At 43.2% G+C, this 22,365-nt stretch overlaps 1 long non-coding RNA gene across 3 annotated transcripts in view; it reads left to right on the top strand.

The window, feature by feature from the left end:
• LOC147350248 (uncharacterized) overlaps positions 1-20,990 on the top strand; it is a 274,444-nt gene extending 253,454 nt beyond the window's left edge. For 2 of the 3 annotated variants that reach the window (XR_015148677.1, XR_015148676.1), the window contains exons 8-12: positions 14,111-14,216; positions 14,368-14,595; positions 16,993-17,125; positions 20,340-20,480; positions 20,641-20,990. This is a non-coding gene — a long non-coding RNA (uncharacterized LOC147350248). The remainder of the gene's footprint in view (positions 1-14,110; positions 14,217-14,367; positions 14,596-16,992; positions 17,126-20,339; positions 20,481-20,640) is intronic. The other variant, XR_015148678.1, reaches the window with a different exon arrangement.
• Positions 20,991-22,365: the final 1,375 nt, after the last annotated feature.

Genomic DNA, 22,365 nt, shown 5'->3' with positions numbered 1-22,365 from the left:
CAGCACATGTCATATGCAGAAAAATATAAACAACCATAGGATGACAGCTGGGAGGTGTGAAGTGAGTTGAGTTTAGGCATGGAATTCAGCCTGGGGAAGGCCAGTTTGAAGCTGATTCTGACCAAAGCAAAGACGTGAGGTGGGCCATCCAAGAAGAGTTGACTTTCTTTGTATAATAAAATGCTTCTGATATTCACATCCAATCCTGAAGGTCAGTCTCCGGAAGTATTGGGCTACCAGAGAGTTTCCCTCTTTGGGGTTAAACTGGTGACTCTCCTGTTGTGAGAGCTGGAGGTTGCTTTCTCCAGATGTGCTCCACAGCCCCTTGAGCCTTCTCTGTTCTCTAGGGTTACCAGGTCACATCCCCACCTTGGTCCCTTGCCTGTGTGTTATAAGGATCTTCACAAGGCTCTCCTCTTGCCCTGGCATTTGGAGGGACTGAATTAAACCAGTTCAAGCAGGTTTCTGCTGAACACTCCCTAAGCTTGTGTGTATTGTCAATATGCAGCTTTCCCCACACATATTTGGCCCTAGATTCTCCGGTGAGGAATACCTTTTAATAACTCATAGGACTAGAATTCTAAAATACATGGTTTAAGAGACTGGTGCTGGCTGAGGAGCAAAGAGAAATCAGAAGACAGGGTCCTGCCCTTCAGGAGCTCAGATTTTAGTGGAGAAGATAAAAGCCTCAATGACAAATGACAGCTCAGTCGGCTAGGTGCTAGATGCCAGGTATGTACAGTGACGTGGTGGTGGAAGGGTTAGAGAAATAGGAAAAGGGCAGAGAAGGCTTCAAAGAGAAGCTGATCTAAAAGCTGAGTGTTGAAGGATGAGTTGGCCGACCACTAGGGTAAAGGAAAAGGGCATTCGAGCTAGTGGCATGCGTGCGCAAACATATGGCATTAGGGGAAAGCAGGGCTATTCAGAAGATTGTCAATAGATGTAGATGAAGCCCCAGGTACTATTTGGGAAACGGCTGTAAATAAATCTAGAAGGAAGAGGGCAAATGAGGAAGGAGACTGTGCCAGGCATTGTGTTTAATTTTATCTGGCAGTGAACACCAAGCAGTTACTGAACCATGGAGAAAGTTCAGCTTCCTGCTTTGAAAAGAAAACTACAGTGGCCTGGAGGACATATTGGGAGGTTGTGAAAAGACACAAGTAACTGGTTGGAAGACTGCTGGAATATCCACATGAGAGATGATGGCAGATAACCAACAAAATGGCAGTAGCGAAGGAAAAGTGTGAAAAATTAGTAACTGATTAAGAGACAGAGTTGACTTAGGGATGGAGGAAGATAGATGAGTCAGAGATAACTCTGAAGTTTCTGGTTTGAATAACCAGATGGTTGCTTGTGTCATTATCAATAAAGAGAGGACAAGTGAAGGAACAGCTTGACGGAGAATACAGTGGTTTCCATTTGGGCGTGTCAATTTTTTAGGTTTTTGTGGAATCTATAGGTAGGATTACTGATCTGGATTTTAGGCTGGAGATATATATATTTGGAAGTTTTCAACCTAAAAATAGCATCTGAAGCCATGGGAGTGAACAAGATGGCCCAGCAAAGTAAAATAGGAAATGAAAAAGAGGTAAGCCAAGTGCAGAGCCCTGGAGAGCAGGTGCCAGATGAACCTGAAGGAGGAAGTAGGTCCCAGTGCGATGATGTGGCAATGTTAAGTCAGAGTCCCAGTGCAGTGGTGTGGCAGAGCCCCACGGAAACATGGTCTGGAAATTAGTGCCCAAGTGTTGTTCCTGATCCTGTAAGGGGTGCCCCAACCCATTTAAGAGCTGTGCCACCGTCAGAACTCCAGGTCCATGAGACAACTCTTAAGGTGTCACCACTTCTATCTGTACCTTTCATCTCTTCCTCCTCCCACCTTTACTGCAGGCCTTCGAGTGTGTGTCCTGGTTGACGGGTCCTTCTAACTCTCCTGCTGCCACTCTTGCAGCAGGCTGCTCAGTTTCTGTCCTCTTCTATTCCACCAGAGCAGTGTAGGCTTTCAGCATTAACCCAGGGCTGCTGGTCACTTTGTGGAAGGGAGTCTGCACTCTGCTCCTTTCCTCAAGTCTAGAGGACTAGGTCCAGAGTGATCAGGAAACACATCAGGGTTTGAATCCTAGATTCAGAGAAGACATCTTCATGGGAGACATTTTCATAGAAGTTGTGGCTAAGACCATGAATGCCATTGTCAAGATAAAGTTTGGAAAAGGAGAGGAGAAGGACAAAAAGGAATTTGAGAAAGCTTCTGTTTTCAGGATACCAAGAGAGGAACAGAGCCAGCAAGGGAGCAAGGGAGGCTATACAGTAATGTTCAGGAAGATCAAAAAAGAACAGAAAACATGGTGACGTGGAAATCACGGAAGGCAGTAGTAAATGAAGGAGGTGTGGTTGCTGTGCTGAACGCTGCAGAGTTTACAGAAGATGATGAAAGCAGCTCTTTTGCCCCTGTTTGCCCAATTCTGTTACCCTCTAACCTTTAAAGAATCTAATTATAGAAATGAGATGACTAGGCAGTTTAACCTAACTCCTGACTTCTCTTCTCCTGAATGCACACCATGCCTTTCCTAACCTGTTGATTCTTCTTCTAGATAAAATGATATAAGAATGAAGAATTAAGCAGTTAAAAAAAATGACTAACTCTCTAGCCCCAAGAGTCCCCTTAGCACTCCTGCAGGCAGATCATGAAAACTAAATAGCTTCTGAAGAAAGAGTCAGCCAATCTGCATATAATGCTGAATGATGTGATATTCAACTTCCTGCCTTAAGGATTCACTGAGATTCTTTCTTCCCGCTTTTTTTCCTTTGAAAACTGTCGTGGCTGAGCAGAATCTTTGGAGTTGGTCCTGGCACATGAATCCATCTTCTCCTCAGATTGCTGACTTTTCTAATTAAAGCACTTCTCCTTTCTACCGACCCTTGCCTCTCAAAGTATTGGCTTCCTAAGCCAAACCTGAGTTGGGTGATGGATTCTGGTTTCCACTGTGAGCCTGTGCTCTCATGTCGTCTGGCTCCTCTGGGCTTTCCAGAGTAAGGCCAATGGCTGCAGCAGCCCTTCGGAACAGTCACGATGAGCCATCTGCTTGTGGTGGCCTTGAGAGGGGTACTTCTTAGGGAGGTCCCAGTAGCCACTGGAACTATTAGTTCTGTGGACTCTCCGGTCTCTTTACTGCTTTGCACTGCCTGCCAATTTTTGCTTTAGGAGTCCACAGAAATGGAAAAGTGCCCTTGAGACTAGTTTACAAGCTCCAGGAACTGGATTTGTCCACTGGACAGTGCCCAGGCAGCCTCCTTCTGTGGTCAGTTGATCCTGATGTGTATCTGATACTGAGGGTCATTTTTGAGCACCAGGCATCATTTGGGCAAGGAATGCTGTTTTGGGGGGCAGTTTGTTCTGATGTGCATATGCTGTTGAGTTATTTGTATCTCAGGGAGTGCCTGATTAGGGCGAGGTCTGGTCTATCTGTGACGGCCGTGCATGTGTGTGCTTTGTACTTGGTGTCTGAGTTGTGATCTGCGATTACCATTCCGCCTTCTGAAATGGGCAATTCTGGTTCTGTTTAGTGCAGAGCCCTCTTGGGTGAATTCTGTCTCACTGGAAAAATTTTAACTATGAGCCTGTGACTAAGAAAAAGATGATATTTTATTATAACATGATGTGGCCACAATATTCTTTAGATTTCATAGAAAATTGATTAAGGTGAAACTCTTTTGAAAAATTTTCAAACTGGTTCTTTTTGCATATGCAGTTAGAAAAAATATTAGCTTGATAAAACATCTTTTCAGAATTGTGACCCAGAGGGAAAAAGTCCTTCTAGGAGAACTTGCTTTTCTCTCTCAGTGCCTTGAAACCAGGACTCTCAGAAACATTTATCTTATCTAGATCATCTCTAATTCTTGAGATTGAAGGGGGAAATGAGGAAAGGAGCCTTGTAAACTTTAACTTATTCCAACTGTTATTTATAAACTGGTAGTTTTATATTATACTACCTGATTCATGACTAAGTTTAGAAAATGCAGCTATGGGATCTCTGGTTGTGTCTGTTTATATGTCTATATGTAAACTATCTTTGTATGGTATTATCAAAATTAATTTGTCAATGGACTCTACTTCACTTGCTTAAAGGAAATTCAGTGCTTATATAAGTTTACCTGAGGTTTCCCTGATGGCTCAGATGGTAAAGAATCTCCCTGCAATGCAAGAAACCCAGGTTTGATCCCTAGGTCAGGAAGATGGAGAAGAGAATGGCTACTCACTCCAGTATTTTTGCCTGGAGAATTCAGTGGACACAAGAGCCTGGCAGACTATAGTACATGGGGTCACAAAGAGTAGGATATAACTGAGTGACTAAGACTTTCACACACATAAGTTTAACTAGGATTATTTATGTTAAATTATATGGAATACATTATCACCTGAGTGATAAACCTTATGGTGTATGGATGTTATTAATAGAAACATTCTGGAAATGATATAAAGTTTCTAAAATTTGGGTATATCCTTGTATAATGTTATAATTTCATTTGTTATCTTAGTTAAATATTTCTTTCTGGGATGCCTCAGGGATCCTCTAAAGCATCCCACAGTTAGTGGGAGATTAAAAGAACTTCAAATAAATTGGATATTTGGGAAGTTTGTCAAAAGCTTCAAAACATTTGGTCAAATAAAATCATAGGTCACCATGAGACAATAATTATTCCTTGAACTAAAGTGACAAAAGATATTAAAAGCAAATTCAGATGACTTAAAGGGCCTCACAGTACAAGTACTGAGCCTCCACACCACAACTGCAACTAGAGGGTCTGTGCACAAGGAAGACGTCACGTGGTGCAACAAGGGTCCCACGTACCATAACTAAGACCTGGGCGGCAACTCACTGCCCAGATGGTTCCTTGCTATTATGTTAGATTATTGCAATGTTTAATTGAATTATTAAAAGAACACTCCAAGTATTCTGAAGCTTATCTGGTCATCTATCTTTGGATGGAGATCAGATGCCCCATGACTTGCAACCAGGAGATTATGCACACTGTGTGCCTGCTAAGTTGCTTCAGTCATGTCTGACTTTCTGCGACACTGTGGACCAGGCTCCTCTGTCCATGGGATTCTCCAGGCATGAATACTGGAGTGGGTTTCGATTTCCTCCTCCAAGGGATCCCCTAACCCAGGGATCGAACCTGTTTCTCTTACATCTCCTCCATTGGCAGGCGGGTTCTTTACCACTAGCACTGCCTGGAAAGCCCTATGCATTCTAGAAAAGACAGAATTTAAAGGACTGACGCCAACCTTGATGAAAGGACCTTTATTCAATACTGTTAACTAGCTCATGGGCTTCCCTCGTGGCTCAGTGGTAAAGAAACCACCTGCCAATGCAGGAGATGTGGGTTCGATCCCTGGATCCAGAAGATCCCCTGGAGAAGGAAATGGCAACCCATTCTATTATTCTTGCTGGGAAATCCCATGGACAGAGGAGCCTGGTGGGCTACAGTCCATGGGGTCACAAAGAATTGGACACGACTGAGATACTAAGCAGCAACAAACTAGCTCATGCACAGCAAAACTGAAGGGAATTGACTCTCATATTAAAATTTCCCTTTAAAAGGGGCCCCTGCACTGGACTGGCCTATAGAGAGGACTGCCAACCTCGAAGTCATCTTAAAACAACACTCAAACTGAGGGGAAACTACCAGACCAGGATGAGAAGATGGTGACATCTGAAGTAGACAGTTGGTCCAAAATGCCAGATCAGGCCTGTGCACCAGTTACTTCGATAACTGCTTATATTTTGCTTATGAACCAAATGTATTTCACAATATGATGCAGTTAAAACAAGTCCAATTGTCAAGTTTATGGTCAATTACCTATATCCAGTACCTCTGGGTCATCTTGGTGGATTTCTCTACTCCAAGGCCCTTAGGAAATTTATTCTTGAAGAAAGAAATTACACCTCTACTCAGACCACTATTGATATTATTACTAGGTGAGATCCCCTCTCCTGACCAATTAATACCTTCTCTGATCTTGTCCGTAACAAAGTCTTCTCACAGCTATGGGATGAGCTTATGTGGTTAACACCAGGCTATGGTCGTTTAAATGGCAACCCACTCCAGTGTTCTTGCCTGGAGAATCCCAGGGATCGGGGAGCCTTGTGGGCTGCCATCTATGGGGTCGCACAGAGTCGGACACGACTGAAGCAATTTAGCAGCAGCAGCAGCATGGTCGTTTAAGCTTAAAGACTCCCTTATGTTGGGAATAATTAAGCCATAGTAAGGATAGCCAGTCTAGTAACATGGGGAAATTGGGCTGAGTGCCTCATGTACAATGCCAATATATAATTTCCCATAAAGATTAGGATTGATACAGAACAGACTAAATCAGATGACCTGGGAATTATACTGGGCTGTACCTGATGGAAGCTCTTGACTTAAATTCTTACTTATGATCTTACTAATACTGCTAACTATATTATTAATATATTGCCTGTTTCGCAAAATTGTTACTGCTTATATCACCAAATATGTGATTGGGCCTCTGACAAAAATAATGATGATCAGAAGACTTGAAGCATTTGGTCAGATATGTAGTTCTATATGAGATCAATGATTGCAGTAGTGTAACTCTAGATTTGGGAAGAAGAAACATGAGGCAATATCTTTCCTGGACTATAACAGACTAGTAAGACAGGTGACCCAGAGACTTTTGGCCACTGTTAGGGCTTCCTAGGTGGCGCAGTGCTAAAGAACCTACCTGCCGATGTAAGAGATGTGGGTTCGATCCCTGGGTCAGGAAGATCCCCTGCAGTAAGAAATGGAAACCCAGTCCAGGATTTTTACCTAGAAAATTCCATGGACAGAGGAGCCTGGCAGATTACAGTCCATGTATTTGCACAGAGTCAGACATGACTGAGAGACTGAGCACAAGCACACAAAAAGTCCTAGTCCTGACCTTGGAATGAGATTCCAAACACCACGGTATGAAGTGGTTATGAAATGCCTCCCGAGTCATGATTGAATTTATGACCATTCGGGGGCCCTGCCAACTAAAACTTGGCACTTGCCACCTCCCTCTACAAGGATTAAGTCACAAGTTACTGCAGTCATTGACCTTCAACACACCCTGAAAGGAGTTCAGGATGGAGATGAGTGTGCTGAGAAAAACTCTCAGAATAGATCTTCAAATTGTTAGATATTTCCAAGACATGTTATGAACCCAAATTCTTGCACCTCCTCATATCTAGAGAAGCACTGAAACCATTAACAGTGACATCAGTTTTGGTCATCAAAGAGAAAAATGCATTTGAAAGTCAAAATCGGGTAGTGGTTCAGACATCCAAGGTAAAACTAGGTGGCCATCGTGGATATGATTTCAGTACTTTCTGATATTGCTGAGAACTTGAATTTTCTGAGCCGTATCAGACTCGGACGCTACCAGTAATTCTCAAGCAGCGTCTGATGGCAAAACTGAATATTGACCCTGTGGGTTCTTCTGCAAAGTTATGATTAACCTGTTGATCTAAAACTTTTCTGGGTTATGCCTTTTCTGGGTTATGCACCTGTTCCTTCTCAGGACTGAGGAAAATCAAAGAAAAGGGGGGATTTGAACCAAGCAGAACCCCCAGTTTTCCTCCCCCAGCAAGTATAAAACTGATCAATTAATGATTAAACAATAGAGTCCCAGACTCTGTCTGATGTACATTCCTGAATTGTTTTACAGATATATAACTGCCTCCAGAGAGAGGAAAAAAGCTAACTTCTTGACCAGACTGTAGCTATGACATAAGCTGCTTCATCTTGAGCAATACTGAATCTATGGCCAGTACAATCTCAAGAGCTGGCCTTAAGAGAATGGGATTAATATTGTTATTGTTCTTTAGTCATTAAGTCATATCCAACTCTTTTGTGACCCCATGGACTGTAGCCCACCAGGCTCCTCAGTGTATGGGATTTCCCAGCCAAGAATACTGGAGTGGGTTGCTATTCCCTTCTCCAGGGCATCTTCCCAAACCAAGGATCGAACCCATGTCTTCTGTATTGGCAGGCAGAATTCTTAACCACTGACCTACCAAGGAAGCCCTGGAATTAACAGTATTGCTTATAATAATCTATATCTTTGCAGACATCAAAAAAATTGTAGCTTGCTCTGCCTGCATATGTAAGTGGACAACTAAAGTTGTCAGAAAAGAGATACTATCATCTTCCACTCTGAGAATACAGCACACTGTGTCAAGATGAAGTTACAGAAGATGGACCTTTGCCCCTAATCCATAGAAATGGAATGGTGTTTGATGGTGGGGAACTGATAGCAGTTCTTCTGCCCCTTTCCTTTTTGTCTATTTCTATCCCCTCTAGCCTTAAAACAACCTAATTATATGAATGAGATCACTAGGTAATTTAACCTAACTTCTCTCCTGAATGCACACCAAGCCTTGCTTAAACTGTTGGTTTTTTTCCCTAGATAAAATGAAGTAAGAATGAAGAATTAAGCAGTTAAAAAATGACTCTCCACCCCCAACAGTCCCCTTAGCAATCCTATAGGCAGATCATGCGAATGAAATAACATCTGAAGAAAGAGTCAGCCAGCCTGGTACAACACAGAATTATACAGAATCCAGCCTCCTGCCTCAGTGACTGACTGATTGTTGTTGTTGTTGTTCAGGCACTCAGTCACGTCCAGCTCTTTGTGACCCCGTGAACTGCAGCATGCCAGGGTCCTCCGTCCTTCACTATCTCCCTGAGTTTGCTTAAACTCATGTTCATTGAGTTGATGATGCATCCAACCATCTCATCCTCTGGCATCCCTTTCTTCTCCTGGCCTCAATCTTTCCTAGCATCCAGGTCTTTTCCAATGAGTTGGCTTTTTGCATCACGAGGCCAAAGTATTGGAGCTTCAGCATGAGTCCTTCTAATGAATATTCAGAGTTGATTTCCTTTAAGATTGACTGGTTTGATCGCCTTGCTGTCCAAGAGTCTTCTCCAACACCGCAGCTCTAAAGCATCAATTCTTCAGTGCTCTGCCTCCTTTATGGTCCAACTCTCACATCTGTACGTGACTACTGGAAAAACCATAGCTTTGACTAGACGGACCTCTGTCATCAAAGTGATATCTCTTGATTTATTCCCCCCTTTTCTCTGTCATGGCTGAGCAGTCTTTGAAGTTGGTCTCAGGACATGAGTCCACAATCTCCCCAGATAATTGGCTTTTCTGATTAAAACATCTTTCCTCTCTATTGACATTTGCCTCTCAAATTACTGGATTTTGAGCAATTGTCCTTCAATTAAAAATTTTAAAAAATTAACTGAAAATACAAGACACTGAGGAACTGTTTGCCATCTTCCCCGCTCAGTCCTTGTCACTCTGCACGTTCATCCCTCTGTGATCGCACCCACTCCCACGGTTTCAAGGGCCACCTGTGGCACAGCCCTCTCTGTACAAATGTCAGCACAGAGCTACTCCTGGAAACCTGCCCTTCAATCTCCAGATGGCATTTCTGCCTGCCCCCCAAGGCTTCCATCTCCACTATTACTACTCTGCCCAATGGACTGTGCACTTGGGCTGGTGAGCCTGTTAATACTGGTGCCAGAACACTTACAGTCAAACTAGGGGCCACTTTACAAAAAAATGCTTACCTTAGCTCTAAGATTTCAAGGCACCTCTTGAGTGGCATGGCCCTTGGTGTCTCCTCTCAGTTCAGTTCAGTTCAGTCGCTCAGTCTTGTCTGACTTTTTGTGACCCTGTGGACTGCAGCACACCAGGCTTCCCCATCTGTTCATCACCAACTCCCGAGCTTGCTCCAACTCATGTCCATCAAGTCGGCGATGCCATCCAACCATCTTATTGTCTGTCGTCCCCTTCTCCTTCTGCCTTCAGTCTTCCCCAGCATCAGGGTCTTTTCCGATGAGTCAGTTCTTTGCATCAGGGGGCCGAAGTATTGGAGTCTCAGGTGGCCAATGTATTTGTGTCTCCTCTAAAAGGAGTATTAAAAGGCCTTGACTTTGTAAAACTCCCACCCCTGACTCACTTTCTGTCCTTGTTCTTGGTTCTGTCTCTGACCCATTTCTAAGTGATGCACTCTTGCTGGAAGCACAGCTCTGGAGAAGCTTGCTGTGCATCTCTGGACCAAAAGTGAAAATGAAAGTTGCTCAGTCATGTCCAGCTCTTTGCAACCCCATTGAGTGTAGCCTGCCAGGCTCCTCTGTCCATGGAATTCTCCAGACAAGAATACTAAAGTGGGTAGCCATTCCCTTCTCCAGGGGATCTTCCCAACACAGGGATAAAGCCCAGGTTTACCACATTTCAGGCAGATTCTTCACCATCTGAGCCACCAGGGAAGCCCAGGAATAGTGGGGTGGGTAGCCTATCCCTTCTCCAGGAAATCTGCCCCACCCAGGAATAGAACCAGGGTCTCCTGCATTGCAGGCATATTCTTTACCAGCTGAGCTACCAGGGAAGCCCCTTCTTGGCCAAGAAGGTCTAGGTGAAGCTGAGGACCCAGAAAGTGGCACGAAAGGGCATACCCGTTCCTTATCTGGGAAATCCAGATGCCACTCTGTCGGATGAGGATGGTCATCACTGTCTCAAAGTGAGTAATGAGCGCAAATTCTCTCATGTTTTAACCAACAGGTTAAACAGGTTTGGAGGGTCCATGGGGTCACAAGAGTTGGACACGACTTAGTGACTAAACAGAAAATTGAGGGGCCATTATGGACCAGGCATTGCGTTGGGTGCAAATGCCTGCCATTGAGGCAGTGAATTAGTACAATAAAGTGGAAACGATGCTGCAATAGGAGTAAACTACTGTTCTTCCCTAGGGAAGCATGGAGAAGGGGCAAGCAGCCCAGAGTTGAGGGAGTTAGAGTTGCTGTCAGTCCTTTGTCCTTGTTGGAGGAGCTGCAGTTGGCCATTGAGAGATGCTGGGGGAAGGAGAGGAAAGGACCTGGGAGCGGTGAGCAGCAGAGGAGTGATTCACTGTGGTTGAGACCAAGAGTGCTGGGTTTCGGTGCAGTGGGGCCAGGTGGAAAGCGTGCCTTCCAGCACAAGGCTCTTTATTTTATCTCTAAAGCAAAAAGAAACCAATCTTCAGTCCCGAAGCCACTGCCACCTATTCAGTTCTTAGTAAGATCCCACCACGTGATTCCTGGATGTAGCTGGAGAAAGCATTTCAGTCTTGATTCTAATGTAGACCAATGGCTCTCTGTCTCTCAAACTTTGTTTCATTATCATCTCCCTAAGGAGCCTTTTGAGACATTTTTTTTCCCCTAATCACTCTGCTGCCTCCTATGAAATTTTAATATCACAGAAAATATTCATGTGTTTAAGTGCCATGGACACATCTGTGCTTTATACATAAATGATTCTGTGTTTCGAACCAGTTTCCACCTGGGGAGTGATGACCTCAAGTTTCAGGTTTAATAAATGCTTGCCTACTCTTCCCACCCCCTCCTCCCTCCTGCCACCTCTCACCTCTTCTCACTTCTCATGTTCAGTATCCAGCTTGTCATTTATCAAAATCCTATCTGGAGTCCCTCGTAACCACCCCAGCACAGGTGTTTTCAAGCATTTTCATGCATGCATGTGTGCTCAGTTGCTCAGTTGTGTCTGACTCTTTGCCACCCCATGGATGTAGCCCCTCAGGCTCCTCTGCCCATGGAAAAGAATACTGGAGTGGGTTGCCATGTCCTCCTCCAGGGGATTTTCCTGACTCAGGGATCGAACCGGCATCTCTTGCAGGTTCTTTACCAGGTGGCTTCTTTATCACTGAGGGAAAGCCCTCTCAAGCATTTGGAGCTGGGTAATTCTTTGTTGGAAGTGGGAGTCTGTCCTGTGCTTTGTATGATGCTGAGCATCTTCCCTGGCCTCTGCCTTTAGATGCTAATAGCACCCTGCCCCCACCAGTTGTGACAACCAAAAACGTCTCCAGATACTGCTAATGCCCCCTGATTAAGAACCACTTCTTTAAGGCTTTAGCTCCTGGTTCTTCTGCTCCTTCGAAACAGTGTTTGCAATCACACTACTTTTTCAGCCCAGGAGAGCAGGCATCCCTGGTCCAGCGGGTTCCAGGAAGGAAAAGACCCTGCCCCTTGCTTTGTCAGCCTCTCACCCTACAAGCTACTTCTGTGTCTTTCCTATGTGCAACACTGAACTCTCCAACTCAGACCTCCAGGTCCTGAGTTGATAATCTCATTACGACTAATCCTGTTTACGGCCACTCTCTTGGCAGAACAATCTTGCCAGGACCGAGGCTCTTTTCCTTGCCACCTACTGTTGTTGCTGTTCCATTGTTTCTGGGGACGGTGGCCTGGCCGCATATATGCTTTCATTGATAGAGCCTATCCTGTTTACGAGGAGTCTGCCTAAGGGCCCCATCAAATACTTCCATCCCTTCCTTCAGTAAATGGCTCTCTTTGATCTGTGAGAGGCCAAATAGTGCTTATCAGAAGCGGAGCTTCCTCTCGCTAATGATGGGGACATCCTGTCCCAGAAGACTCCCCAAAATAACACTTTATGAATTTCAGAATATTTTCAGGTTTCTCTTTTTTGTTTTTTCATAAGCGTTTTTTTTTTTTGTTTTGTTTTGTTTTGTTTCTCAGCTTATCTCTTTATGACAAGTAAAGAAAAGGGTTGATTTGAGTTGCTGAAGTCCAGGATATAATACAAAGCTAAGTGATTTTCTGCAGGTTACCACCAAACAGGAGGAAAGGATGGGGCTGGTGATAATATAAATATTTGGAAGCAGGACAAGAGACAAGATTAGGGCTGGCCAGGTGAGATCCCTTTTCACATTGTCAGTTTACAGCTTCAAGTTATCTAACAAGGTGAGAAAGAGGTCATGGGTATTAGTCATCTGAATACCGAAGTGGTAGGAACTAGCTCAACTATGCAGATGAATGATTAGTGGAGTTTTATACTTGTCATAACTTTTAAGAAATTTCCAGAGAAGGCAATGGCACCCCACTCCAGTACTCTTGCCTGGAAAATCCCATGGACGGAGAAGCCTAGTGGGCCACAGTCCATGGGGTTGCTAAGAGTCGGACACGACTGAGCGACTTCACTTTCACTTCTCACTTTCATGCATTGGAGAAGGAAATGGCAACCCACTCCAGTGTTCTTGCCTGGAGAATCCCAGGGACGGGGAAGCCTGGTGGGCTACCGTCTATGGGGTCGCACAGAGTCGGACACGACTGATGCGACTTAGCAGCAGCAGCAAGAAATTTCTGGGTGAAGAGATTCTCTCTGTGTTGCAGTGGTTCTCAAAGTGCAGGACCAAAAGCCGGTGTGGGAACTTGTTAGAAATGTTGATTCTCTGGCTCCATCCCAGACAGTGAATTTGGCACCTCTGGAGATGGAGCCAGCATCTGCACTACCCAGCCCTCCCCTGATTTTAATGAAGCTGAGAAACATGTCTCTATCCATAACCCTCAAAATGCCCAGTACCTATGAAACACATAGGGACCTGATGAAAATGCAGGTGTCCAGAGCCCCATCCTTAAAGACACAGCTTCACTTGGTCCAGATTGGGCCCTGGGAAGCCTGCTTTGTTAATAAGTATCCCAGGGTGATTTGAATGCAGAGTCCAAGGCCCAAGCTTAGGGAAGCCCTGATTTCTCTTCCCAGGGGCACTAGAAATTTTCTACAGTGCTCCAGTTCTGTTCCGGAGAGACTCCCCTGGGTCCTGAGAATGAAGTGGGTATCACAATTCAGCTTCCCTTCCCAGTCATTCCATGAAGCTGGCTGCTAGGGTTACCTATTGTGGCAGGTGGTTCTTTTCAGGATTACTCAAAATACTGGAAGGTCAGGCTGGCCCCATCATTTCCTTTTACTCTGCCGTCTAAAGCACTTTGCTAACTCCTATCCTGCCCTGGGCTCACGCCGCTAGCCTGGAAGGAAAAGCTTTGTATCCCATTACTAGTTCCTTGAACCACAATCCAAGACACAGCTTGGTTTTCCCAGGAGTTTTGGTTTGCACAACTGATGCATTCCAGGCATTGTTGGGACGCATTGTTTTCTCCTCTTTTCCTCCACCCCTCAGCCTATGCCATATGAGTAGCATATATAGCCTCCTGGAGTGACCATCCTCAAATCCTAACCCTCTCTCAAAGTTGTCTCTCCCGCCAGATACCCTGCCTTTCACCGTGCAGAACTGCACTCGCCAAGACCACTATCGGCTCCGAATTCCAGCTCCGAGAGGGAGCTGTGGCTGCTGCTATATCTAGGCTTCCAGGTACAGTATTGCTGTGGTTGTGCTTCTGTCTTCCTGGTTTTGTTTCTCTCATTCTTTTTGACGTTTTACCACTTAACTTTTCTGCTGCTTCTGAATGTCAGGTTCTTTTTTTTTTTTTCTTATGTGGTTTACTATGATCTCTTCTTGACAGATTCTTCCTTCAGTTTGGCGCCCTAGACATAGGGTCCTCCTTTGTCCCTAGTCACTGTTTGGAACCCCATAATAGCGATGGCTGGGGTCCCCTAGAGCCGCTGCATACAGCTGTGCAGTCCGTGCACTGCACAAAGACACCCGAAGAAGGCAGCAGGTACGGACTGAAATCCAGCTCGTGCTCACCAAGATGAGTGCCTGACACTGTGCTGTGGACAGCCGCAAGAAGGTACCCTCTTTTGTTTTCTCTACGTGACAAATATGTATATACATCTCTCTCTCTCTATGAACATATAATTACATGAGATTATCAGCTGAGACTAGGTTGATGTGTTTTATTGTCATCTCAGTGTTTACATGAAAATAAAGACTTTGAGAGGGCTTGAAAACATTTTATGAGAAATAGTTAACTCATAAGTTTTATTTCTTAGGACAGTTTTAGGTTTACAGAAAAACTGAACAGAAAGTACAGAGCGTTCCTGCACGGTCCCACCCACCGCCTCCCACCCCACCTCCCATTTCCTCTATTATTAACATCTTGCACTAGTTGAGGTACATTTGTTATGATGAATAACCTAATATTAATCCATTATTATGAACTGAAGTCCATAGTTTACATTAGGTTTCCCTCTTTGTAGTTGTACAGGTTTTGGCAAGTATACAATGTCTTGTAGTCACCACGTTTGTATCACACAGAAGAGTTTCACTCTCTAAAAACCCCCTGTGTTTCACTTCCCATAACTCCCTCCCTTGCTTCCCTTCCCCAGGCCCTAGAAACCATTGATCTTTTCACTGTTCCATAGTTTGGTTGAAGGTATACTTTTCTTTGTACAGAGGAATATCTACCAGCTAAAACCACAAGGTTGCTTCTGCCCAGAGACATACCATTAAAAAAAAAAAAATTAGTCAATGCCTAGTTTAAGTTCTTTCTCTGGATCCCTTCAGTGTATACCATTTCCCTCATTTCTTCTTATCCAGTACCACTCTTTTGAATTACTTTATGGTCCCCTTGCTCCATTTAGCCACCCCTCCCCTTCTACGACGCATCTTCTGTGTCAGTATTGTCCCAGAGACCTTTCGGCAGTGATGAAAATGCTCTACATCTCTGCCACCCAATACAGCAGCCACTAGTCTCATGTTACTTATCGAGCACTTGGAATGTGGCTAATGCAATTTTTTCATTCTATTTAATGTTAATAATTTCAACTTACATAGCCCATGTGGCCAATAGCTACTGTACTGGACAGCACAGATTGAAGTTTTTGCATCAGCCAGATCACCCATCCTGATAGCATTCAGAATCTCCCCTTCTTCATACTTGAATCCTCCCTGTCCTCTTGAATCCTCCCTGGCAAATTAGAAAAGTAATTGAATTCTGCCTGACCCCGTTCATCACTACAGTACATAGCTCTCACATCGGCGACATTTATCACCATCAAATATATTCTTTTCTTACCCAGAACATTAAGATGTCTTATAAAATGTACTTAATGTATGAGGCTCTCCCACATTCCTTGTCTATGCCTTTTTATGTCTCTCTCTGTTAAATGTTTTCTGTTCAAGACTCCATACCCCTAGAAGACAGAGTAGAATTACATAACTCATGCTTTATTTGGCAGTCACTATAACCCATTGAAAGTGGGCTAATACATGCCATTTTAGAAGATTGTGTCACAACTTTGAAGGGTTGAAAGGGGAGGAAGAGAAGAAACAATAACATCAAAGAAAATAAAGGGAATTAAGAGTTTCATCTTGGAGTCAGCACGGTCTGAGTCAGGAGTTGTGGCTGGGGGTTCTCAGGAGGCTGGCTTTCTGTGCCACCAGGAGGCCCATGACCTTGGTCATACTGGAGGCTCAGCTTTCTCCTTCATAGAATGAAGGGGCTGGACCAGAGGCTCTGGTTTGACCTGCCTCCCACATTAAGATGTTCCTTGGGTCCACAGTAGCCTGGGAATGACTAGGGCACTGGAAACAGGCTGTGATCACATGGAATATTTCACACAATCTCACCCCCACCACCCGCTTCCCCAACTAGCAGTGTCAATGATGAACACATTAACTTTGCTAAGGACAAGACTGAAATAATATTTTAAGAACTAACGGAACCCAGTTCAGAGTGAGTCATTGGTCCTGACTCTAGTGGCTCAACTGACCACAAAAGTTTGTGAATAGTCTATATGGTGTCCTTAAAACATCTGCACAGACCTTTTATTTCCAGTGCTTTGGACAGAGATAAACACAGTCTTTCATCCAAAGCCTACATTCCACAAAACAGATGAAAAGTTGCAGTATAAGTGCGGCCTCCCTGGCTGAGTCTGCCTTGCCTGTATGCCCATGTGAGTGGTCAGTTAAATGCCTGGTCTCTGTTGTATAAGCAGTAGGAAGTCTCTGCATTTAAAAATAGGGTGAGTTGTGCTAAAGTAAAACTCATGTTCTGGAACTCTTAATGTGCATGTAATTACCATTTAGGATTCCAAGTTAAATGATTTGCTAATGGCCACTAAATGTGACATACCCCTGAGTAAAATCATTGATTCCTAACTTGGGAGAGTTTGAGTGAAGTGTCCTCAGCCAAGTACTCAAGTATGTTTTCTTTCTCTCCCTAAACCTTGCTTCTGCGGTGAAGAATAGGAAGAGCAGCGTCGTGATGACTACAGGAGACCAGGGCATAGCACTGCATAAACCCTTCAGAGGCTTCAGCGCCATTGCAGTGACCCATTTGTTGATATCACTTGCCTACTGTCTCTCCCTGCTAAAATGTAAGTTCCAAGAGAGGAGGGATTGTGTCAGCTTTGCTCAGAGTCTGGCATGGGAGATGGAGTCAACACAAATCTTTTGAATGAAACATGTAAATCATCTAGCGTCCCTGCAGTCAGATCTCTGGGCTTGGCTCCTGGGTTCTTGGACAAGTAGCTTTCCTGCCTGTGTCTTTGTTTCTTCTTCTCTAAAGGAAGATAGTGATGGTATCTACTTGATTGAGTAATCATGGAAATTAAGTGAGATGATATATGCAAAGATCTTAGAACAGTGTCTGGTACATAAAACCCAATAAATGTTAATAATTTTTAATGATGATGATAGTTGATGTGTAATAAGTACTTCATAAATGACATTTCTTCTTCCTATTTGCTATCATTATTGAAAGTGTTTTTCCCCTTTGAAGTAGCAGTTACATGGTCCCCAGTTATGTGTATTACTATAATAGGATGGCTGCTTTCCCTTTTTATGCTATGCCCGGCACAAGGGTGGAGACATCATGTCAAAGAAACACCAAAATGCTATTCACAATGGTACATGGGTCTTTAGGGTCCAAGGAAAAGTTACAAAATAATTCACCTCCCTATATTACATCATTCCTCTCTGACCTCCAATACCCTCCTTTCATCTCTATTTGACCAATCGTCCCAGAAAGTCCCCAGTTTGCAAATCAGCCTCCCCTACAGGATCTGTCTCTACCCATCAGAGTTAAAGGATCCTTTTTAGCAATCTGTTCTCTCATGGAAATAATTCATTGCCAGAAGGTAAGCGATAAAATTCTGTCTCTTTGTATTTAGGACAGAAAGGGAAAATAAGAAACAATACTTGAAACTAATTCTAGATCTTGTCACTTAATCATCCAGAAGGTAAGTTACTGGCTGGAATATGTCTCAGAATAATATCAGACGGTACTAATCAATATGTGATCCACCTCTGGGCTTTTGAAAATTAAATGAGAAAAAAACATGCAAAAGACCTAGTTCTAATTAAGAGAAGAGAGTTTCTAAATTGTGAAAAGAACAAATTTTACCACCCCCACCGTAGTCACTCTGAGTTTCCACGTTGATCTGGAAGATTTAGCTAAGGGCTTTTTCCTTTCCCTAGGGACCCCGTTTTTAAATGGTGGGGCTACATCCTGCCTGAGGACAAAGGAGGGGCGGGGAAGGACACAAACACACGCACACATGCACACACACTTTCTTTTTGCCTTCTGACCTCTTTTGCAATTCGTAAGTAAGATTTGACTCATGTTGTAATTTCATTCTGATATTTTCTACATAGTGTTCTTTAATCAAATAAGGCAATCAAATCTTATCCTTACCCTCTCCCCTAATGTGCTAGATTTAATGACACCAGTTTTGAATTTTATAGCATTTCAAGAACAAGCTTTTTCCCATACAAAGTGGGATTCAATTTCACTTATTTGAGAACTGACTGTTGTTAAAAATCTAATTATTTTTAATAAGCAAAATCATTTTGATCCATTTTATTGTTTTTTATGATTAAGGAGCATGTACTTTAAGATCTGTGGTTCTTTGAAGTATAACACTATGCATTACTAGTTCAGGTTTAAACATGATCTAGCAAGATCCGTAGCTACTTGTAAAAAAATGGGGGAGGGGTTAGCTCGACACTTTAAGAAGGCAGTATTCTAAAGAATATAATTGTGATAAATGACAGTAGTATCATAGATCTCCTCAGTTTAAATTAATACTAAGAAATATGTGCATAATCTGATCCATTTAATTCTAAGAGAGTATATAAAAACGTTGCTAACCTAGAGACAGATGGTTTAGACTGGGTAAATGATCTGGAAAACAAAGTGAAAAGCTTGGAGGATTTTATAAAGTTTGCCAAAGCAAACCTAGTTCTAAAGAAAAACATTCAGGCAAGTTCCCCAGTTCAGATCTTAATATACCTTTTATCCTATTAGAAGCCATTCCTTTCTTGAGCTTTGAAAGACAAAATCTGAGAGGTGCTTGATTAATCCTCAGGGATCTAAGGCCTTTTTAAAAAGGTACTCAAAGACCTAAGCAAATATTACCTCTGAATTTTATATTTTATTCCTTATTTGTCTGAGCAAAATCATATGTCCTACTAACAATTCTAAGTGGATACAACTTCTAACCTAAAAGAAAAAAAAATGGAAAGTTAAAAATGTACTTTGGGATTTAGCAAGAATTGAAAATCCATTTTTTTTTCTATGAAGTAATGACTTTTATGGGGCTTTTATAACAATAAGTTTGGTTAAAAATACTTAAAGCCAAGGGGACTAATTGGAGAGTCTCAATATCATGCTTTGGCTTTCCTAGTGGCTCAAATGGTAAAGAATCTGCCTACAATACAAGGGTTCCATCCCTGAGTGGGGACGATCCCCTGGAAAAGGGAATGGCTACCCACTTCAGTATTCTTGCCTGGAGAACCCCATGGACAGTAGAGCCTGGCAGGCTACAGTCCATGGGGTCACAAAGGGTTGAACAAGACTGAGCAACTGAGCATGCACACACCCTGCCTAGCAGAGAGCTGGTAAAGTTAGAAGATGGTAGATAATGACGGGTAAAGAGCAAAGGGTGGGAATCAAGCACACTGAGATCAGATTCTAGCTTTGGAGTGACTTTGGACAAAGGTGGGAATTCTCTGAATCTGCATTTAAATCTGATTATTCTTCTCCCTATTCACCCCATGGTCTTTACTCCCCCCTCCACACACACACATTCACACTCACACAGAACTGTGACAACTACCACTCTAGATGGCTTCACCTTGGCTTTAGGATAAAGTCCCAAGCGTGCTCCCACAAAGTAGTGTCCCTCTCACATCTATCCCTGGTTCTCTTAGCTCCCCCAGCAGTGCCCCTTTTCAGTCCCCCAGAAGTGCTCTCTGGCCCTTTCTTGACCCCGTGTTATCCAACCATGTCTTGTCTCGTCTGCCTGGAAGTAGTTTATCCCGAGTGCCAGTACCTCTTCTCCCATTAAGTGAGTAACCCTGAATGTCTAGGTTTAAACATCATTTTCTCAGTAAGATTTTACCTCCTGTCCCCCTCTAAGTTAGGGCTTGACATTGTGCTCCTAGTTTCCCTCTTTCTTCCCTCTTGTTGCACTGGGATATTTCTTCCCCCAGCCCTCCATTAGACTGCGTGAGACATCTGTGTATATGCAGAAAGTGGTGCCCAGCATGGAGTGGGGAGTGGCAGGTTTGCCTTTTTCTCTACTGCAGTCCCAGAGTCCAGCCCAGAGGCTGCTTGTAACACGCACTGACTGGATGCGTGAAGGACTTTGCATCGGAAGACTGAGATCTCCTCCCAGACGTATGAGGGCCAGATGTCTGCACAGAGTTCAGAACCTCTCTCAGCACCTGGTAAATATCTCAGCCAATGGTGGCTATTATCATTAATAGAAATGTTTAAGTGATGAATTTGTTTCATTTCTAAATTTTTTGGTGGGCACCTGTCCAATTGGGAGAGCTAAAAGATTAGCAAGATGCCCATTTCTATCCATTCTTTTCAATACTATTGCAGAGTTTTGGAGCAGAACAAGATGAAACAATGTGCCAAACCAAAATTGGAGCCAGGATAGAAAATGGCTTTGATGTGATGGATCCAGTGTAATTGTATGTTTGCATGGGCCTGGCTGTACTCCAGGTGCACACATCCATAACCCAGTCCGTCAACCAGATGTTACCAGTTTTTTTTTTAATAAAAAAAATACAGAATATGATCTATGCCTATAGAAACCTACATGTTAGCACTTGGAAAATGATGGCAATGAATATCATATAAAAACATAATTTGCAAAAGATAATTATAGAATCCACATGAAAGTCTTATACCTGAATCTTAAACTTGAGTAATAAATGGTTAAAACTGTACCTCCCACTGGAATTGTCTTCTTTTATTTAAAATTATAAATAAGTGTAAGACTTCTATTATTTTCAATCAACTAAGCCTCTTAAGTTACAAACTCTGCTGAAATCTAAAAGGGCAGGATAGATGCTAATGATTCTTAGTACTGGAAGAAACTTTATGATTCAAAGCAATGAAGTCATAATATTGGTACATCATATATCAGGACTGATATTTTAAAATGGGAACTTTTAATTCCATCTTCTATGACTGGTCTGGGGCTTCCCAGGTGGCTCAGTAGTCAAGAATCCACCTGCCCACGCAGGAGATGCAGGAGACGTGGGTTCCCTCCCTGGGTCAGGGAGATTTCCTGGAGGAGGAAAGGGCAACCTACTCCAGAATTATTTCCTGGAAAAACCCATGGACAGAGGAGCCTGATGGGCCTCAGTCCATAGCGTTGCAGAGTTAGACACCACTGAGCAACTAAGCACGAGCAAGATGACTGGTCCAAAATTTCATGAGGATGTTGCAGGCGAAATGAAGGGACATTTGGAAATGGGGAGAAAAATCTGACTAGCTTCTACCTCTTCTAAACTGTTATCTCTCTACTGCTAATAGCCTGAGACTGGCTTTCCCCTGAGAATCCTTAATTTCGCTTCTGTTGATAAACTTGGTATATAAAGTTAGGGATGTCTTAGACTGCAAATAACAGAAAACCCAAGCCATGTAGCTTCAGTGAATAGGGGATTCACTCATTACAAAAATCCAGAGTTAAGTGATTGCTAGAGTTGTTTATAGTTCATAATGCCATGAGGGACCCAGGTCATTCTATCTTTCTGCTCTGTTATCCTTAGAGCCTCATGTTTCAAGATGTTCCAAGATGTTTGCTGTAGTTGACATCACATGTGCTATGAAAGCAGGAAGAGAATGTTATCCCTATCTCCTTCTAACAGGAAGGCAAAGGCTTTATCAGAACTCCCAGGCAAACATCTCCTTGTGTTTTATTGGCTGGAAAAGAGAATACTTAGCTGGACACTTAACACTTAGTGTTAAGTGAGGAAAAAGGGGGAAGTGGATATTGGATAAGCAGCTGACCATGGTGCTTCCCTTGGCTTGGCCTTCACACTATCCTGGTTGCTGATTGGAGGTAGGAAAAGGTTTTAGTTGGTCTATGTGATCTGTCCTTCTCTCTTGGTAGGGAGTGGGTGAGTGAGTGAAGATTTGACAGGCCATTTCAGGAAGCTTCCAAATCTGAGCTTAGCTAGCAAAGGAAATCACTAATAATATTTTGCTCTTAACTTAGACTTCAAAAATCATACTGTTGTTTAGATTAAGGTAGACAGCGATTCTGAGTTGAACTAGATGCTTTCCTGTCTGGAAGAGGAGTAAGTAACTATTTGC

This window comes from Bos grunniens, chromosome 20 (assembly GCF_055505025.1).
Source record: "Bos grunniens cultivar Pamir isolate PY7600 chromosome 20, Bosgru_T2T1.0, whole genome shotgun sequence".
In the NCBI taxonomy this organism is placed as follows: domain Eukaryota; kingdom Metazoa; phylum Chordata; class Mammalia; order Artiodactyla; family Bovidae; genus Bos; species Bos grunniens.
Note: the sequence above shows the minus strand (reverse complement) of the source record. Positions and strands in the feature narration are given on the sequence as shown.